This window comes from Saimiri boliviensis, chromosome 2, assembly GCF_048565385.1.
Source record: "Saimiri boliviensis isolate mSaiBol1 chromosome 2, mSaiBol1.pri, whole genome shotgun sequence".
Classification (NCBI taxonomy): Eukaryota; Metazoa; Chordata; class Mammalia; order Primates; family Cebidae; genus Saimiri; species Saimiri boliviensis.
In genome coordinates this window covers 219,463,682-219,483,978 of record NC_133450.1, presented here as the reverse complement: position 1 = coordinate 219,483,978, position 20,297 = coordinate 219,463,682, and the positions used below count along the sequence as shown (strand labels likewise).

At 44.8% G+C, this 20,297-nt stretch overlaps 1 protein-coding gene across 2 annotated transcripts in view; it reads right to left on the bottom strand.

Annotated features, from left to right (window-relative positions):
* ZBTB43 (zinc finger and BTB domain containing 43) overlaps positions 1-4,524 on the bottom strand; it is a 32,785-nt gene extending 28,261 nt beyond the window's left edge. For both annotated transcript variants that reach the window (XM_074395354.1, XM_003940618.4), the window contains exon 1: positions 4,401-4,524. The gene's annotated coding sequence lies outside the window, so the exon portion shown is untranslated. The remainder of the gene's footprint in view (positions 1-4,400) is intronic.
* Positions 4,525-20,297: the final 15,773 nt, after the last annotated feature.

Here is a 20,297-nt window from a genome sequence, read left to right as displayed (position 1 = left end):
TTACATGAGTGAAATGCTTTACAGTTCACAAAGCACACTACGTAAACCTGGGTTGTGCAATACTCCTGTATCATTGCATCCTTCCAAAAGATGAGTAAACTGAAGCTTAAATTAAAAGGCCTGCCCATGGTTACACATCTCAGAAATGGCATGTCTGGATTCAAACAGAAGTATAACTCCAAATCTAACACTTTTCTAAGTTAAAAAAAAAAAAAAATCACTTGGCAGAAAAATTTCTCTAACATTAAATGTCCTATCAGTGCAAAGTATGGTATTGGTTGGCCTTAGAATGTGTAATGTCTTTTTAGAAGAGAAGAAAGAATCTTCTGGTCTAGACTAATTAAAAATCTTAACAAAATACATTATTTTTGCTAAAAGAGAAATGATTATAGTAATTTAAAAAACAGTATTATGAGCAAGTTTATAGCTTACCTAATGCAAAGCTGTATTCCTGGGGTAAAGTTCCTTATGCCATGGCCATCAAAAAGCAATATGAATAGAATGAGGAAGAACCCATTTCAGTTTTGCTTTAAATTAAAATCACATTGACTTCCAAAAGGAAGAGTAATAGTGAAAATGTAAAAGAGAGGCTAGGTACATCTGTGCTCACTAGATGTGTACATCAGTGGCAGAAAGAAAAGTAATCAAGACTGCCATTTTTATTTATATTAAATTCCATTCTGAAACTTCGTAGCTCCTGCCTTTGTATTTAAAAGAAAATAAACTTATTTTGTAACAATTTTACATTTTTTTAAAAACTGAAAAGACAGTAAATAATTTCCATCTACCTTTCATCCATTAGTACAGCATATTCATTAAAACTAGAAAACCAACATGGTCAATGACTATGCAATTTTGCAAAATTAATATATCCTTTGGAAGAGTACTATTGGTCTCCTGACCATTGTCAATCAGTATTCTTTTTTTTTTTTTTTTTTGAGACGGAGTTTCGCTCTTGTTACCCAGGCTGGAGTGCAATGGCGTGATCTCGGCTCACCGCAACCTCCGCCTCCTGGGTTCAAGCAAATTCTCCTGCCTCAGCTTTTGTATTTTTAGTAGAGACGGGGTTTCACCATGATGACCAGGATGGTCTCGATCTCTCGACCTCGTGATCCACCCGCCTCGGCCTCCCAAAGTGCTGGGATTACAGGCTTGAGCCACCGCGCCTGGCCGTCAATCAGTATTCTTATATTTCTTTCCTAATTAGAGCACTCTGGTCAAATAACTTAGTAAAATCTATTTTAAGATTTAAAAAAAAAACAAACCAAGCCACCTACTTTATTAAGTTTGATTCATGAGTCCCTTCAATTTTAAGCCACGGTTGAATGTTTTACTTAAAAACCTCCAGGACAAACATTCCATTAAGGCAAACTCTCTGAGATTCAAAAGAGAGAGTAATGTTCTAGGAACTAACCCCCCATTTATCAATCATCCTTCTATCAACTTTCAATAAAGCCAAGGAAATGTTTTTAACTGTACCCTCATGTACATTTGAATTTAGGATAAGAAGTTGAAATCAATAAAGCAAAAGGCAGAACAGCACTCATTTCATGAAATTAACAACATAACGACAAATTTTTAAAAACCTTTCTTCCTCAATATGTTACAAATAAGACAAAAGCCTCCATTCTAACTGCAAATACAAACAGAGTGAAAAAGAAAAGTTCAGGCCAAACTTGGTGGCTCACACCTGTAATCCCAGCACTTTTGGAGGCTGAGGCAGAGTTCGAGACCAGCCTGGCCAACATGGTGAAACCCTGTCTCTACTAAAAATACAAAAATTAGCTGGGTATGGTGGCACATGCCTGTAATCCCAGCTACTTGAGAGGCTGAGGCAGGAAATCACTTGAACCTGGGAGGCAGAGGTTGCAGTGAGCCGAGAATGCAATACTGAACTCCAGCCTGGGCAACAGGGCGAGACTCTATCTCGGAAAAATACAAAAACAAAGAAAAGGGAAAAGTTCATGAAAATGATACTATTCAATTAATTTTCAGACATGTACTTTTTCACATTTTAAAATTCCTGAAATCAGAATGTGATCACTAGGTGGGAGTTTTAATACTGTCACTGCCTGAGACAACGATAGAGAACTGCCGAGGGCCTCATGTTCTTGATGGCACAAAGGATGACACTCTGGTAAAAACATGGACACAATTCTGAACTGAAAAGTATTCAGAAGAGTAGAACTCTGAATGTTAAGTTCAATGAACATTTTCACCAATTTATTATTTTTCTTTGTATGTATGCATTAGCATAGGCACTGATATCATTTTTTAATGTCTAAAAGTATTTTCAATAATAAAAAGTCTAAATGATAAGAGCACATTAAGCCATAGTTTAACTAGCAGTGCTTCTCTCTTCCTTGGTGGTACATAATCAACAGCATCTAGGATTCAACAAAATAAAGTAGTAATTCATTTGCTATATCTTATTAGAAAGCTTGATAAACTACCTTAAAGGCAAACAGATAGCTTAAATAGGAAACTTTAAAAATGAAAAAACCACAAAGGCATCCCCTATAAGAAAACTCAAGAAATAACACATAATTTTGCACTATCATAAAAGGACTATTTTTCAACCTTATGAGTTTTCTTCCTGTGAAGAGTATAATTATCAAGTATCTTACTTATGAGCAGATTCTTGCATTGATTCCAAGAAAGGCGGAGGGAGGAGAGCCAGGGCAGAAAGCCAAGTGGAAAGCCTGAGGAAGATTTTAATCAAATTCATTTAACTAAACTTTTCTAAGAATCTCAGCTGGACCCAGTGCTGTAAGGCCAGTAGGAATCAATAAACACAGGTTCAACTAAATGTTCCTAACAGCTACAGAATGAATTTAGAAAAATTACATTTAAAAGGAGCTTATTGGTTTCAGGTGTCTCCAATGAATATTGCTGTACTGTATAAAATAGACATAAAACTTTAAGATTTAACCATTTTAAGCATTTTTAAGAGTCCAGTTCAGTTAAGTACATTCACAATGTTGTGCAACCATCATCACAACCCATTTCCAGACCTTACTCATCAACCCCCAAAACTCTGTATCCATTAAGCAATAACTCCCCTCCTGGTAAACTTTTACTTTCTGTCTCTTAACTGGTCTATTCTCGGTACTTCATTTAAGTGGTCTCAAACGATATTTGTCCTTTTGTGTGTGGTTTATTTCTCCCGTGGTACTTTTGTAAAGCAAAGAATAAAGCCCCCATTCATTATTAGGTTTCTTATAATTTAACTGAAAATACTGAACAATCTCTTAACTAAGCATGCAGCTCTCCCAGAAACCCTGCTACTGTCCCAATAGCCCCAAAGGAGATCTCAGCCTGGCCCTTCCTTAGCCTGTAGACAGGCCGGTTAAACAGCTGTAACTCAACGAGCAGGCTCCAGAGATCCATAGAGACCATCCCGTGGTGAGGGGATGGAGCAAAGGGATTTGGGAAGGTGTGCAGGCCTGAAAAACCACAGGCGAGAAAAGGCGAGGACTCAAGCTGCTCTGGCCCCGAGATGGGCCTCCTGTCTCCCTGACAGACGCTCCTGCACTCTGACACTTAAGTTGGGCGACACCTGTCAGAATTGTGGCCAAACTGTGGTGGAGTCACTCAGACAGAGTGTCACCAGTGCAGGGAGCTTCACGGGGTCATGAGTCATGGCTCAGAGGTCTGGGCAGTCCTGCCCCACCCAGACAAACTCATTTAGGAAAGAGAAACACGAGAAAAAACAGAGTTGGCAGAAAGAAACAGACAGATGACCAAAAAGCCAGACTGACAGGCCCTGAATTAAAAGCTGAGTGGCAGACACAGAGTGAATAGACACAGAGACAAGGTGGAGACAGATATAAAACAGTATCCAGATACACAGAGAAAGATACGCCGAGAAAGACAAAGTGGAGAGAAATAGCAAGTTGACAGGGACCGAGCTGAAAGACAAAAAGGACAGGTTAAAACAGGTGACAGAGACAGCAACGGGGGTGAAACAGAAGATCAGCAAAGTTTAGGCGCAGTCTTTCTCCCAGTTCGGCTCGTCAGGCCTCACGCACAGGTGGCTCGAACCCCAGGCCGCCAAGCCGCGCCCATCCACGGCCCGAAAGGCTAGCGGACAGACGGGGGCGGGATCTCTAAGCGCGGTGGCCGGCCAAGCTCCGCCACCGCGGGGGTGACCTTGGGCGAGAGGCTACCCCAAGGGCCTTCGTGTCGCGCTCTGCGCGCCTTGTGGGCAGGGGACCGCGGGTTTCGGAGCTGGGGAGCCAGGACGCCAACCACCCGCGCACGGCTTTAGCAAGCCGGTCCATGGAACGGGCCTGGCGGGGCAAGCCGCGCGTGCGTCGGGGCCTGCAGAGCAGTCCTTAACTCCCGCACTGCCTTCTCCTTCCCTCCCCTTGCCGCCCATTGTCCTGGCCCCGCTGTACCTGCCGAGGGCTCAGCACTCACATCCCCCGCCCCAGGAATTGTCTCAGCCGCCGGCGCAGGCCCGTTCTAGCCTTCGCTGCCGCAACAGATTCAGCCTGCGCCTTCTGCCCCCGGAAACGCTTCCCGGTCCCGCCCCCCGAAACTGACAGTGCTTCCGGGGGTGCGTCAGAGAGAAAATGGAGTGCGCATGCGGGACTCGCATTTGGAGCCAAACGTTGGGATAGAGCACGAAGCGGGAGCCTGCGCAGTACAGTCTGGAGCGGGTCAATCAATTTTGGGGACTGACTACGCTGTTGGAAATAGGGGAGCGGATACCGAGTTCTAAACCCTGTTGAAACTTTGACATAGGCCTGGCGCGGTGGCTCAACGCCTGTAATCCCAACACGGTGGGAGTCCAAAGCGGGAGGATCGCTTGAGGCTAGGAGTTTGAGAACAGCCTCTTCAACATGGTGAAACCCTGTCTCTACAAAACATACAAAAATTAGGTGTAATCCCAGCTACTTGGAAAGCTGAGACAGGCGAATCGCCTGAACCCGGGAGGCAGAGGTTGCAGTGAGCCGAGATCGCCCCACTGCATTCCAGCCTGGACATAGAACGAAACTCTATCTCAAACAACAAAAACAAAAACACCTCGACCTTCTCCGTCTCTTCTCTAAACAAACAAAAACTTTGACCTCTGTTTGCCTAGTAGAGATTATGTCCAAATCCGTTTCCGCCTAGACAGCACCCATCCCACTGTCTGGCATGTAGTAGATGCTCAGTAAATGTTCAATAAAAGGACCAGTGCCCTTCTGTGGGCTGCATTGTGCTGGGCACTGGGATCACAAAGATGGTGGGACAAAAATGATCTCTCTAGCCTCCAGTTCTCCCACTCCCTCCCAAAATCCTTCATACCTCTTTCTCGCCCCTTTCTGCCCCACCATGTTAGTGTAGAAGAGAGATAGGTCCTTAGCGTGATACTCACGTTTGGACCCGTTTACAGACCAAGTGCCCTCTTTGTAGAAGAGCTTATTTATGCCTGAAATCCAGACAGCTGAAGAGATTTGGTCATAGTGCCTTCTGGATTAAGGGTGGATGCTCTCTCAGGGCCAGAGATGCCAGTATGATACTGTTTGTCTTGGTTTAAGCTGATTGGTTTCCCAGCTGTTACGCCTGTCTTGCTTATTGTTGGGCTCTAGGACACAGGAGTGTTCACAGAGGAGTCTGGGGCTTTCCTAGAGAATTATGAAAAAAAAAAAATTCTAGAAAACAGAATGAAAGAAAACAAATATGGAAGCACAGAAATGGGAATGGGTGCAGAAGAGCTTGTCAAAGATTCTACTTCAAGCATGTATGCTCCAGTCCCCTTTTTAACCCAACTGTGGCACAGGCTCTTAAACAAGGCCTCCAAGAATTCCCACAGATAGGGTAGGATATTCTAGTAACTCTCCTCCCACTTTTGGCCCCCCTAAAAGTAAACACTCATTTTGTTCAGGTAGCAGAGGTGATCCCTTGATCTTGGGAGGGAGACTTTCACCTCAGTGGAATGGGTGACTCATAACTGGTCCAAGCTATTCGTGGTCATCTCATTCTCATTAGCTAGTAATTTGGCTAGGCATGATGAGGTGACCAACTTTTTGCCAATAATAAATAAGTAGAAGTTGTTGAGTGGGAATTCTGGAAGAGTATTTTTTACAAAGTCTACAAGGACTTCTAGTTGAGTATGCTTTTTAAGTGTTTTGCCACTTTTATTCCTGCCCGTAAGTGGTCCTGAAGTTTGTAAGTTCAACTGCCATCATGTGCCTATGAAGTGGCAAGTAAATGCTAAGGCTGATTGAGTGAACCTAGGCCCTATATGACATTAGGCTACAGTTCCAGCTTTGGACACCCGTAGGTGTTTTATTGCATGAGACAAGTAAACTTCTTCTTCTTTTTTTTTTTTTTTTTGAGACGGAGTTCCGCTCTTGTTACCCAGGCTGGAGTGCAATGGCGCGATCTCGGCTCACCGCAACCTCCGCCTCCTGGGTTCAGGCAATTCTCCTGCCTCAGCCTCCTGAGTAGCTGGGATTACAGGCACATACCACCATGCCCAGCTAAATTTTTGTATTTTTAATAGAGATGGGGTTTCACCATGTTGACCAGGATGGTCTTGATCTCTTGATCTTATGATCCACCCACCTCGGCCTCCCAAAGTGCTGGGATTACAGGCTTGAGCCACCCACCGCGCCCGGCCTGACAAGTAAACTTCTTACTTGGACTTTATTTCTGGCAATATTGAAGACTGTATATCTCCAAATATTACTGCAACAAAAGATATAAAATTGCTAGAAGAAATATTTAAGAATACCCTTTTAAATGCTGGATACACTTGCAAGAAAGGAAAATTATCTGAAGCTAGGAGGAAAACAAGAACATGAGCCTGGGAAGTTAAACAATTGATGTTCAGAAATTATGCAGAGGTACAGTCTGCATCTGTTCCGATCCATTGGTGCATATGCTATACTGACAAATATCTTTTTTTTTTTGAGGCGGAGTTTCGCTCTTGTTACCCAGGCTGGAGTGCAATGGCGCGATCTCGGCTCACCGCAACTTCCGCCTCCTGGGTTCAGGCAATTCTCCTGCCTCAGCCTCCTGAGTAGCTGGGATTACAGGCACGAGCCACCATGCCCAGCTAATTTTTTTTGTATTTTTAGTAGAGACGGGGTTTCACCATGTTGACCAGGATGGTCTCGATCTCTCGACCTCGTGATCCACCCACCTCGGCCTCCCAAAGTGCTGGGATTACAGGCTTGAGCCACCACGCCCGGCGCTATACTGACAAATATCTTAAAAATTATGTCTGTGTTACATGTGCTTTGAATGAAGAGACCCCCTAAACAGGCTTTGTGTGAGCAACATGGCTGTTTGTTCACCCAGGTACAGGCAGGCTGAGTCTGAAAACAGAGTCAGTGGAGGATTGAGGGATGTGTATTGATTTTATAGGTTTGGGGTAGGCAATGGAAAGTTACAGTTAAGGCCTTTTTGCAAGCTGGGAGGGGGTCGTAGGGTCTGTAGTCACGAGGTTGACCTATCAGTTGAGCAAGGTCAGTTACAAAGTCCAGTTGCCTTATCAGTTGAGGCAGGAATAAGGAACAATAGAAAAATGTCTCAAAGTTAATTAGGCACCACAGGGGTTGGTCATTCTCATTTTGTGGTTTTCCAGTTACTTCAGACTTTCTAGTTCCAGGAACTCATCTGGAGGTGTATGTGCAGGTCACAGAGGTTACCATGCAGTCCATGGCGCAGTCAGTCAGCCTAAAAGACCTTACACTCTGGAGATAAACACTGATACTGCTACCAGCTATAGCAGCATCCACCTGGGTCCAGGCAGGATAAGAGCCACACTGCGACATCACGTTGGGATCCAAGAAGAAATATGTCCTCAGGTGAAGGATAAACTATGGGAGGAAAATCTGCCATACAGACGTGGGCAGCAATTAAAGTTGTCGCTCTGTGCCTTGCTTCTGAGGGGAAGGGGAAAACATTCCCCCAGAGGATTCCTGGCCAAAGAGTCTGGCTGTCACATGGCCACACAAATTGCATAGTCCAAAAGCCCACAATCTGAACGTTTTAATTTGGAATGAACTTGGGTTCTATAGCATTTGGCCAGAACAAACACAAACCTTCTCTGGAAGAACTCACTGGCAACCCAGGTTTCAAAGAACTCTCACAGATAGGGTTCTAAATAAATATGAACTCACAACCAGAAACCACACACCCCCTGAGGAAATAAGCAGAGAAGACAAGCAGTAGAAGTGGATCTGTACCTGCTTCAGATATTAGATATCTTAGAACCAGAACATAAAACAAGCATGCTTAGAAAAACAAAGGGGCTGAAAACACAAGTATCAAGATACTCTTGAAAAATCGCCAGGTAGCCAGGCACGGTGGCTCATGCCTATAATCTCAGCATCTTGGGAGGCTGAGGCAGGCAGATCACCTGAGGTCAGGAGGAGTCAAGACCAGCCTAGCTAACATGGTGAAACCCCGTCTCTACTAAAAATACAAAAAATTTAGCCAAGCATGGTGGCAGGCACCTGTAATCCCAGCTATTTGGAGGATGAGGAGACAGGGGAATTGCTTGAACTCAGGAGGTAGAGGTTGCAGTGAGCCTAGATCTCAACATTGCACTCCGGCCTGGGCAACAAGAAGGAAACTCTGTGGAAGGAAGGAAGGAAGGAAGGAAGGAAGGAAGGAAGGAAGGAAAGAAAGAAAGGCAAATGTAAAAGTGAGCCATACAGGAGATATAGACATAACTTATTGGGATGTATATGTATAGCTCATTGGAAAGGTTAAATATCAAATGATAGATTTATGCACTGGAAGAGATATTTAAAGAAAATAACCTAAAAAGCATCTCAGAGAGACAAGGAAACGTAAGAGTGAGAAGGTCCATCCTATGCTTATCAGTCATGTTAGGAGTCAATAAACTGAATGTGGGCAAGGCAATTGTCCAATAATGATGGCTGAGAATTTTCCAGAATTGACAAGAGTCCTCAGGAAGCACAATGAATCCCAAGCAGGGTAAGGAAAAAGAAAACCTAGATCCATTTTGGTGAAACTGGAGAACACTGAAGAATAACAGGTGATAGTAAAAGCAGATGCAGAGGCCATGTGTGGTGGCTCATGCCTATAATCCCAGCACTTTGGGAGGCTGAGATGGGCACAACACTTGAGGCCTGGCCAACATGTGAAACACTATCTCTACTAAAAATACAAAAAATTAGCTGGGCATGGTGGTGTGTGCTGGTGGCATGTGCCTGTAATTCCAGCTACTCAGGAAGCTAAGGCAGGAGAATCACTTGAGCCCTGGAGGCGGAGGTTGCAGTGAGCCAAGGTGGCACCACTGCACTCCAGCCTGGGCAACAGAGCAAAACTCCATCTCAAAAAAAAAAAAGAAAGAAAGAAAGAGAACAAAGAAAAAAAGGCAAACAAGAAAATGGAATATTAGTTTACAAAGTATAAGAGTTTTAATGAAATTAAAGCATTATAAAAGTATCAGTTATCTATCAGTGCATGTGTATATCAAACACAAAACCTCAGACATATATATTTGTTTATTTATTTAAAGACAGGGTCTCACACTGTCACCCAGCTAGAGTGCAGTGGCACGATCATGACTCACTGCAGACTCAACCTCCTGGGCTCAAGCGTTGGCCTCCCATGTAGCTGTGACCACAGGCACACACCACCACGCCCAGCTAATTTTTAATTTTTTCATAGAGATGGGATCTCACTTTGTTGTCCAGGCTGGTCTCGAGCTCCTGGGCTGAAGTGATCCTCTTACCTCACCCTCCCAAATTCCTGGGATTACAGGCATGAGGTAACACACCCGGTCACCTATATTTTTTTTTTTTGTTTTTTTGAGACGAACTTTCACTCTTGTAGCCCAGGCTGAAGTGCAATGGTGCCATCTTGGCTCCCCACAACCTCTGCCTCCCAGGTGCCTCAGCTTCCTGAGTAGCTGGGATTATGGGCATGTGCCACCACATCTGGCTAATTTTGTATTTTTAGTGGAGACAGGGTTTTTCCATGTTGGTCAGGCTGGTCTCGAATTCCCAACCTCAGGTGACCTGCCAACCTCAGCCTCCCAAAATGCTGGGATTACAGGCATGAGCTACTTCGCCCAGCCTGGTCACCTATATTTGTTGCTCACACATCTGGAGTCTGTTGGAAGTGGGTTAGGAAGCACTGCTGAGCTTGGCTGGGCTTGCTTAGGTATCTGGGGTTAGCTGATCTATGATGACCTTGATTGCGGGGCTTGACTGCTCAGTATTTCTCTCACTTACCAGCTGTGTAGACTGGGTAAGTTCTCATGGCAATGGCAGGGAGGCAAAAGGGAGCCAATGGAAATGCACAAGCACATTTTCAAGACTCTTGCTACATCTCATTGGCCAGAGTAAGTCACATAGCTGCGTATAGAAGGAGGGAGCTGTGCAGGTTTATGGCAAAGGGTTTGCACACGGGGAGGAGTGAAGAATTGAAGCTATTAGTTCAATCAATCCAAGGTCCTTCTATTATTCATAAAAATGTTAATTAATTTTTGGGCTGGGCATGTTGGCTCATGCCTGTAATCCCAGCACTTTGGGAGGCCGAAGCAGGTGGATCACTTGAAGTCAGGAGTTCAAGATCAGCTGGCCAACATGGTGAAACCCCATCTCTACTAAAAATACAAAAATTAGCTGGGCGTGGTGGCAGGTGACTGCAATCCCAGCTACTTGGGAGACTGAGGCAGGAAAATCACTTGAACCTGGGAGGTGGAGGTTGCAGTAAGCTGAGATCATGCCACTGCACTCCAGCCTGGGCAACAGAATGTGACTTCATTTAAAAAATTGATTAATTTTAGACTTTTAATTAAAAATGAATGTTAAAGTTTTGAGGGTTACCACTGAAAGAATAGAAGTAGAGTTCTAGGCCAAAAATTGCAGAATTTAAAAAAAAAAAAGCAAAAGAAGGAAGAAAATAATGGCAGAAACAAGAGAAAATTAAAAATAGCAAAAATACAAAGCACAAAATGTAAGGGAAACATGAGATTTTTTAAAAAAATCATGCTATACACTATTTAAAATACAAACCTAAAGAAAATTTAAGGCTGGGCATGGTGACTCACGCCTGTACTCCCAACACTTTGGGAAGCCAGTGGATCACTTGAGCCCAGGCGTTTAAGACTAGCCTAGACAACATGGTGAAACCCCATCTCTACAAAAAATTAGCTGAGTGTGGTGGTGCACACCTGTAATATCAGTTACTTGGGAGGCTGAGGTGAGAGGATCACCTGAGCCCGGGAGGTGGAGGCTGCAGTGGGCCATGATAATGCCACTGCACTCAAGCCTGGGCAACAGAATGAGACCCGTCTCAAAAAAAAAAAAAAAAAGAAAAAAGAAAAAGAAAAAGAAAGAAAAGGGAAAAAAAAGAAAATTTGAAGTAAAAGAATTGCAAAAGAGATTCTGTGCTGGTTAAATTATATTAACATTGGATAAATAAGGATGAGTGTGGCAACTCATTCCCCTAATCCCAACCCTTGGGAGGCCAAGGTGAGAGGATTACTTGAGGCTGGGAGTTTGAAACCAGCCTAGGCAATACAGTGAGACCCTGTCTCTATAAAAACTAAAAAATTTCAACCTGGGCAACATAGGGAGATGCTGTCTCATCAAAAAATAAAAAAAATAGCCAGGTTTGGTGGTGCACACCTGTGTTCCCAGCTACTCGAGAGGCTGAGGTGGGAGAATTACTTGAGCCCAGGAAGTCAAGGCCACAGTGTGTTGTGATTGCACCATTGCATTCCAGCTTGGTCAACAGAGTAAGACTCTATCTAAAACAAACAAACAAACAAATAAACAAAAAAACACAAAAAACAAGCCGGTGTGGTGACACCTGCAGTCCTAGCTACTGAGAAGGCTGGGGCAGGAGAATCGCTTGAGCCCAGGAGTTTGAGGCTGCAGTGAGTTATATTCACACCACTGCATTCCATCCAGCCTGGGCAACAGAGTGAGATTTAGTCTCAAAAAAACAAAAAACAGGCCAGGCCGGGTGGGTCACACTTGTAATCCCAGTATTTTGGGAGGCCGAGGCAGGTGGATCACGAAGTTAAGAGGTCGAGAACATCCTGGCCAACATGGTGAAACCTCATCTCTACTAAAAAATACAAAAACTAGCTGGGCATGGTGGCACGCACCTGTAGTCCCACTACTTGGGAGGCTGAGGCAGGAGAATTGCTTGAACCCGGGAGGCAGAGTGATTGCAGTGAGCTGAGATCATGCCACTGCACTCCAGGCTGGAGCCTGGTGACAGAATAAGATTCTGTCAAAAAAACAAAACAAAACAAAAAACAAAAAATCATTGGATAAATAGACTCTAAAACAGGCATCCCCAAACTACGGCCCCTGGGCTGCATGCGGCCCCCTGCGGCCATTTATCCGGCCCCCTGCCGCACTTCAGGAAGGGGCACCTCTTTCACTGGTGGTCAGTGAGAAGAGCACAGTATGTGGCGGCCCTCCAATGGTCTGAGGGACAGTGAACTGGCCCCCTGTGTAAAAAGTTTGGGGATGCCTGCTCTAAAACAAAAAGCATTTCTAGAAGTATGTGGTAGCTTATACTGTTGTTTTCAATAGTTTGGTGGCTGTTCCCACGTAAGGCTTTACTTTCCATCCCATGGATATCAGGCTTGGTCGCGGAAATGTGAGCGGAAGTCATGTGTGCACTCCTGAGCACAGCCTTCAGAACCATTGCTCTCTCCCTCTGACACAAGAAGAGTGTGTCCTAAATGGAAATGGTTTTTTTTTTTTTTTTTTTTTTTTTTTTTTTTTTTTTTTTTTTTCACAGAGTTTTGCTCTTGTTGCCCAGGCTGGAGTGCAATGGTGCGATCTTGGCTCACTGCAACCTCCACCTCCTGGGTTCAAACGATTCTCCTGCCTCAGCCTCCCGAGTAGCTGGGATTACAGGTATGCACCACTATACCCAGATAATTTTGTATTTTTAGTAGAGATTGGTTTCACCATGTTGCTCAGGCTGGTCTCGAACTCCTGACCTCAGGTGATCCACCCACCTTGACCTCCCAAAGTGCTGAGATTACAGGTGTGAGCCACTGCACAGGTCTGGGACTGATTGTTATTTCTGCCTGGGTCCCTGAATGAAGAGAACATAGAATAAAGAATGGATAGTGCCACAAATGACCCACAAAAGTCACATAATGTGAGTGAGAAATTACCCCTTATTGTAAGCTGCAGAGATTTTTGAAGGTAGATGTGTTCAGGTAGCTTTGCTTCACTAATGTATTAAAAAACATGCATCATTTCCAGGTGGGCACTTTAAGAGTGAGTGCATGATTCATGCTACCATGCAGTTACTATGGCCTAACTCAGCAAAAGATGAGTAATGCACATAGGTGATCTATAATGAGAAAAGGTTCAGTTCACCAGGAGTAGATAATAATTCTAAATTGTATCCATAAAAAATATAGCTTCAGGCCAGGTGCAGTGGCTCACGCCTGTAAAACCAGCACTTTGGGAGGCCAAGGAGGGTGGGTTACATAAGATCAGGAGTTCAAGACCAGCCTGTCAACATGGCGAAACCCCATCTCTCCTAAAATTACAAAAATTAGCCAGGTGTGGTGGCAGGCACCTGTAATCCCAGCTACTTGGGAGGCTGAGGCAGGAGAATCACTTGAACCTGGGAGGTGGAGGTTGCAGTGAGCTGAGATCACGCCATTGCCCTTCAGCCTGGGCAACAAGAATGAAACTCCATCTCAAATATATATATATATACATACATACATACGTATATATATAGCTTCAAACTATTGTATAAATATTGATAGAACTGTAAGAAGAAATAGATAAGTGCACTCTCATGTGGAGATTGTGCAACTCATTAGTTGCTATGGTTTCAGTCTATGTGTCCACCAATATTTGCATGTTGAAACCTAATCTCCAGGGTGATAATATTAGAAGGTGGGGCACTTGGGGAGGTGATTAGTCATGAGGGACCCACCCTCATTAATGGGATTAATGACCTTATAAAAGAAGTGCATGGGAGCTGTTCACCCTGTTTTGCCCCTTCCACCCCTTCCATCCCTCCCACCATGTGAGGACACCAGTGTTCCTCTCCTCTGGAGAACTCAGCTTTCAGGGTGCCATCTTGGAAGTAGAGAATGGGCCCTCACCAGACACAAAACATGCTGGCGCCTTGATCAGTAACTTGCTCATAGTTATGGACCTTTCAGCTTCCACAACTGTGAGCAATAAATGGATGCTGTTTATAAATTACCCAGTCTCAGGTATTTTGTTACAAACAGACTAAGAGAGGGTATAGGTAGAACTCTGCACAGAAGAATTGGATAATGTACATCATTTTATTTTATGACATGTTTAGAACAGTTTTAAAATTGTGTGCTAGACTATAAAGCAAACCTTAAAAAATTTCAAAGAAATAACATCATCTAGATTCTGTCTCTTACCTCAATGGAATTAAGTAAGGAATTGACAAAATAATACAGTAAAAATATTCTCTATTTGGACATTAACAACACACATGAAAATAAGTAACAGGTGGCTGGGCACAGTGGCTCACACCTGTAACCCCAGCACTTTGGGAGGCAGTGGTGGGTAGATCACGAGGTTAGAAGTTTGAGTCTAGCCTGGCCAACACGGCCAAACCCTGTCTCTACTAAAAATACAAAAAATAGCTGGGTATGGTAGTGAGCGCCTGTAGTCTCAGCTACTTGGGAGGCTGAGGCAGGAAAATTTCTTGAACCTGGGAGGCGGAGGTTGCAGTGAGCCAAGATCACACCACAGCACTCCAGCCTGGGCAACAGAGCAAGACTGTCTCAGGGTGGGGATTGTGGGCGGGGCGGGGGGGGAGCGGGGAAGAAGTAACAGGTTAAAAAAAGAGATCATAATGAAAACTTTAAAATATTTATAATTGAATGATTATAAAAATACTACCTTCCAAATCTATGTTGTCAGCAAAAAAAGTGTAAGAGGGAAATTTATATCCAACAATTCTGATAAAAAAGAAAGGTCTCACCAGGCTGGGATTAAGGCTCTTGATTTCTCCTTGAGAGTGGCTCCTCAGTCAGTTCTCCACAGCTCTTGGTTCAGTTCTTTTGGAAATCCTTTCACCACAACTCCCTCGCTTAATTCTGAAGCATGTCTTGAAGATAGCATTGAAAAGCATGTACTTTTTTTTGTGGCTGATGAGCTTTCTTAGGTTGCTACATTCCCATGGAAAGTTGGGGATATCTCTACCTCTTTCCATCCAGACTGGTGGCACTTCTGCCAGCACATAGCTCTCAAAGACATTGTAGATTTTTTAGGTATTTGATTCCAGTCAACTTCATATGACAAAGTTATACTTACAATTTTTCTCGACATATGCCTCTTTCTGTAGACTCAATGTACTTACTGGCACTTTAGGGGAATTAAAATTTTGAGAGAACATACCCTTAGTACCTCTTAATTTTTCTAGAACCCCTTTTGTCAGCTGAAAGGATCCATGCCCTTGATTTGATTTTTGTCCCCAAATTGTATTTTGATTTAAGAATCTTTTACTGTCTGGAGAGGTTGGGCATTAGAAACCTTTATTTTTCCAACCTAGCAAAAATTCGTGTAACACCAAGAAGTCCTATATATACATATTTTTTTAAACTTAATTAATTAATTAATTAATTTTGAGACAGAGTCTCTCTGTCACCCAGGCTGGAGTGCAATGGCATGATTTTGGCTCACTGCAACTTCCATCACCCGGGTTCAAGCAGTTCTCCTGCCTCAGCCTCCTGAGTAGCTGAGATTACAGGCACGTATCACTATGTCTGACTAATTTTTGTATTTTTAGTAGAGGCAGGGTTTCATCATGTTGGCCAGGCTGGTCATGAACTCCTGACCTCAGGTGATCCACCCTCCTCGGCCTCCCAAAGTGTTGGGATTACAGGCCCGAGCCACCGTGCCCAGCCAAGAAAAAAATCCTATTTTTGACATTTTGCCTCTAAATGTCTTCTAAAATTTCATTAGATACATTTCGTCATTCCAGTTTTCATACACAGGAGTTTTACCAAATGTTTCCCACTACTTAACGCAGGCCGCCTTCTCCTGTTTCCTATGAGTTTTCTCACCACTTTCCAGCCCCTGTAAATATTTCCTTGTTGTTTATTGCCTGGTCTCAAACCCAGTGCCTCATATTTGAGGTTTGTGTTATGGCAGGCTCTCAGTTTCAGCACCGATTGCTGCATCCGCCTGCTGTTATTACAAAACAATCCACTGCAAAGCTCAGTGGCTTCCAACAGGAATGACTTATTCTCATTCATGTGTCTGCAGACCAGTTAAGGGCTGGCTGGTCTGAGGTGGGCTCAACTGGGCAGCTCTGCTTCAGGCTGTGGGGATAGCTGGACAACCCAGGAGTTGTGGGGAGCTACTGGAAGATACACCTTTTGTTGGATGGTGTGGGAGGATGTGAGGTCAGGAACTATTGCAGCTTTTTTTTTTTTTTTTTTTTTTCTATAAAAGGAGAACCATGGAGTTGCAGGAGCCTGTGGGAGGGGCTGGAAATGAAAAGTCAGTGTCTCGGTGAGAATCTAGATCCAGCCTCACCTGACCAGACCCAGGTGAACCAACACATTCCCTTCATTGCTCATCAGTTCGCAATTTTGTTTTTGTTTTCATTTCTTTACAGTCAAGACAATCTTCACTGATACATCGGCTGCAAGGTGGTTGCTGGGGGGAGTGGTCGGAGGACTCACCCACTCTTTCTTCCAGGGTTCTGGCTTTGGGGGAATGTGTGCATATGTATGGGTAGACCTTCTAAGCTGCTTGGAACAGAAATGGAGTCTGGCTGATTTCAGCAGAAAAGGAATTTACTAGGCTAGGCACCGTGGCTCACGCCTGTAATCCCAGCACTTTGGGAGGCTGAGGTGGGCGGGATCACCTGAGGTCAGGCATTTGAGACCAGCCTGGCCAACATGGTGAAACTAAAAATACAAAAAATACAAAAAAATTAGCCAGGCGTTTTGGTAAGTGCCTGTAATCCCAGCTACTCAGGAGGCTGAGGTGGGAGAATCGCTTGAACCTGGGAGGCAGAGGTTGTAGTGAGCTGAGATTGTGCCACTGCACTCCAGTCTGGGTGATAGAGCAAGACTTCATCTCAAAAAAAAAAAAAAAAAAAAAAGGATTCACTAAAAGGATCTGGTTCCCAAAAGTGTGGGAAAATTAAGCTCTGTGACCATGCAGCCAAACCATACCCACAATCAGACCACAGAACTGGGGTGGTCAGAACACTGCTGCCACCACCATGGCTACCACTGTTGCCACTGCGGCTGCCACTGCCACCTGGACCACCCCCCCCATCTCCTCCAGTCTGCACTGCGCTGCCCCTGCTGCTTTGGAAGCAGATCTTGCTGCCACCACTCTGCTGAGTCAGAGTCCTGTGGTTGGCTGAACCTGGCCCAGCACCTGCTTTCTGGCTGCAAGGGAGGCTGAGGAAGCGATGAACTGGCCCTTTGGGCTTCTGCAGTGGGATGTAAGTTCTGTCTCTCTCCAAGTGTCAAAGAATGGGGAATTCCTCAAACACAGGATAGAGTTTCACGCTAGGGAGTAAAAAACACAATGCAGGGCATAGGGAACTGAGGTCAAATAGAGATAATAGCTTCAGCTTTATTCTTGGTAGATTAAAATTGGAGAATGTAGCTGGAACCTGGGGCCAAAATGGGGCTACTGACTCTTTCCTCCCCCTTCCCAGAGCTGAATTTCTTTTTGTTTATTTTTTTGAGACAGTCTTACTCTGTCACCCAGGCTGGAGTGCAGTGGCACAATCATGGCTCACTGTAGCCTCAACCTCCCCGGCTCAGGTGATCCTCCCATCTCAGCCCCTTGAGTAGCTAGGTGTGCCACCACTATGCCGAGCTAATTTTTTGTAGAAGCAAAAATACAAACATGGGGTTTCACTGTGTTGCCCAGGCTGGTCTCAAACTCCTGGGCTCAAGTGATCCATCTGCCTTGGCCTCCCAAAGTGCTGAGATTACAGGGGTGAGCCACCACACCCAGCCTCAAGAACAGAATTTCTCTTCCTGCTGTAGGGGAGCCCTCCTCCTGGAGCAGGGATGCTCTGCCTTGCTGAGCTACTGTTTGACATCAGGAGCAGAAACAAGCGACAAGCTGTTCATGAGGACAGGTCCTGGGGAGGCCAGTGTCTGAACTGTCACCTGTTCTCTGCCTCCCCACACAGAGGGGCAGAAGGGTAGGATCCTCTAATGCTATTTCCATTTGGGGATGGAGAGTCCCTTCCATTTCCCAAAGAGAAAACAGCACACAAAAAAAGGTGTGGTGTCGTGAGAGAGGGTATGAGGGGGTCAAGGCGAGGCAAGCTTTCCCAGGAGGCAAAGTTGGTGATACAAATGAGAACAGTAGACATTTGCACATTAACTGTATAAAGATGCATATTCTTTTTTTTTTTTTTTTTTTGAGACGGAGTTTTGCTCTTGTTACCCAGGCTGGAGTGCAATGGCGCAATCTCGGCTCACTGCAACCTCTGCCTCCTGGGTTCAGGCAATTCTCCTGCCTCAGCCTCCTGAGTAGCTGGGATTACAGGCATGCGCCACAATGCCCAGCTAATTTTTTGTATTTTTAGTAGAGACAGGGTTTCACCATGTTGACCAGGATGGTCTCGATCTCTTGACCTCATGATCCCCAGGGGAGTATGGAGGGAGGGAGGAGTGCATTTGAAGGATTATTTTCCAGGATCCCTTCCCGCAGAGTCCCCATGGGCTGGCCACAGCCCTTGACCCACCCTCAGCTCCGTCAGTAGCCCTCTCTCTCCAGGTCCCCTCCCTGCACCCCTTCAAATTTAGGGTGGTAACAGTCCCAGGGTTTCTAGCCCCAGGGTACTGAATCATTCCTTCTCTGTTGCTTTTCTTTTTTTTTTTTTTTTTTGGAGACGGAGTTTCGCTCTTGTTACCCAGGCTGGAGTGCAATGGCACGATCTCAGCTCACCGCAACCTCCGCCTCCTGGGTTCAGGCAATTCTCCTGCCCCAGCCTCCTGAGTAGCTGGGATTATAGGCACGTGCCACCATGCCCAGCTAATTTTTTGTATTTTTAGTAGAGACGGGGTTTCACCATGTTGACCAGGATGGTCTCGATCTCTTGACCTCGTGATCCACCCGCCTCGGCCTCCCATAGTGCTGGGATTACAGGCTTGAGCCACTGCGCCCGGCCTCTGTTGCTTTTCTTAATCCCTGTTCATACCTTGTAAATAATCTCATTGCTAAACTCTTGTCAATTACTCAGCTTGAGTGTATCATCTGTTTTCTGGTGGTACCTGAATGACATCTATGGAGTCTGGAAATATTTCTTTACCCAAAGAAAAAACAACAGCTCACATGCACCAGCAAACAGGACTTCAGTGAGTCTCAGATTCCTGAATGTGAGGGAGATGGTAAGGAAGGGTAGAGACTGTGCCAAACGGAAGACACGTGACCACTCATACTCTAGTCTTTTGTTGCCATGACAATGACAGCCCAGTGTTGCCCATTCTTCTCATTTTTTCAAGAGGAGCAAAACATCCAGATTTTTAAAGTGGTACCCCCTGATTTTTAAATGTTGGCTCAGGTTGGGCATGGTGGCTCACACCTGTAATTCCAGCACTTTGGGAGGCCAAGGTGGGTGGATCACCTCAGGTCAGGAGTTTGAGTCCAGCCTGGCCAACATGGTGAAACCTCGTTTCTACTAAAAATAGAAAAATTGGTCAGGCAGGGTGGCGCATGCCTGTAATTCCAGCTACTTGAAAGGCTGAGGCAGGAGAATTGCTTGAACTTGGGAGGCAGAGGTTGCAGTGAGCTAAAATTGTACCACTGCACTCCAGCCTGGCAACAGAGCGAGAATATATCTCAAAAAAAAAATTGGCTCAAATATTTTGAAGTCATGATATGAGCCAGGCAAGCAATGAGGTGGCTGAACTTGGCCCCTTTTCAGTCTCTCCTCTCAGTGTACAGTGTCCTGCGAAGCCCCAAACCCTCCATGGTGCAAAGAGCCTGTGGGAAGGACCATGGTGACAGGTCATTAGTGAGACCCTCAGGACCCAGTGGTGGGAGTGGAGAGGCCTGGCTATGCTGCCTCCCCCACAGAGGCTCCACGGGGGAGCCGCAAGCTCCAATCCCTGCAACACTGTTCTGCAGCCGGCAGCCTTGCCGCGCTTGCCTGGTCCATCATGTCTAATACGGGTGTCAGCAGAAAGTAAATTAAATCCGCTAGGCTGTAATTTGCAAAGAAAACATTTTGTGGCAGTAACTAAACAGAGCATTATGTTTTAATCAGGTTTTTAAAATGTTTTAAAAATCATTTTATTGTACAGAAGCTGGTATCCTAAGAGCTATAATTCCTTAACTAACAGTTCA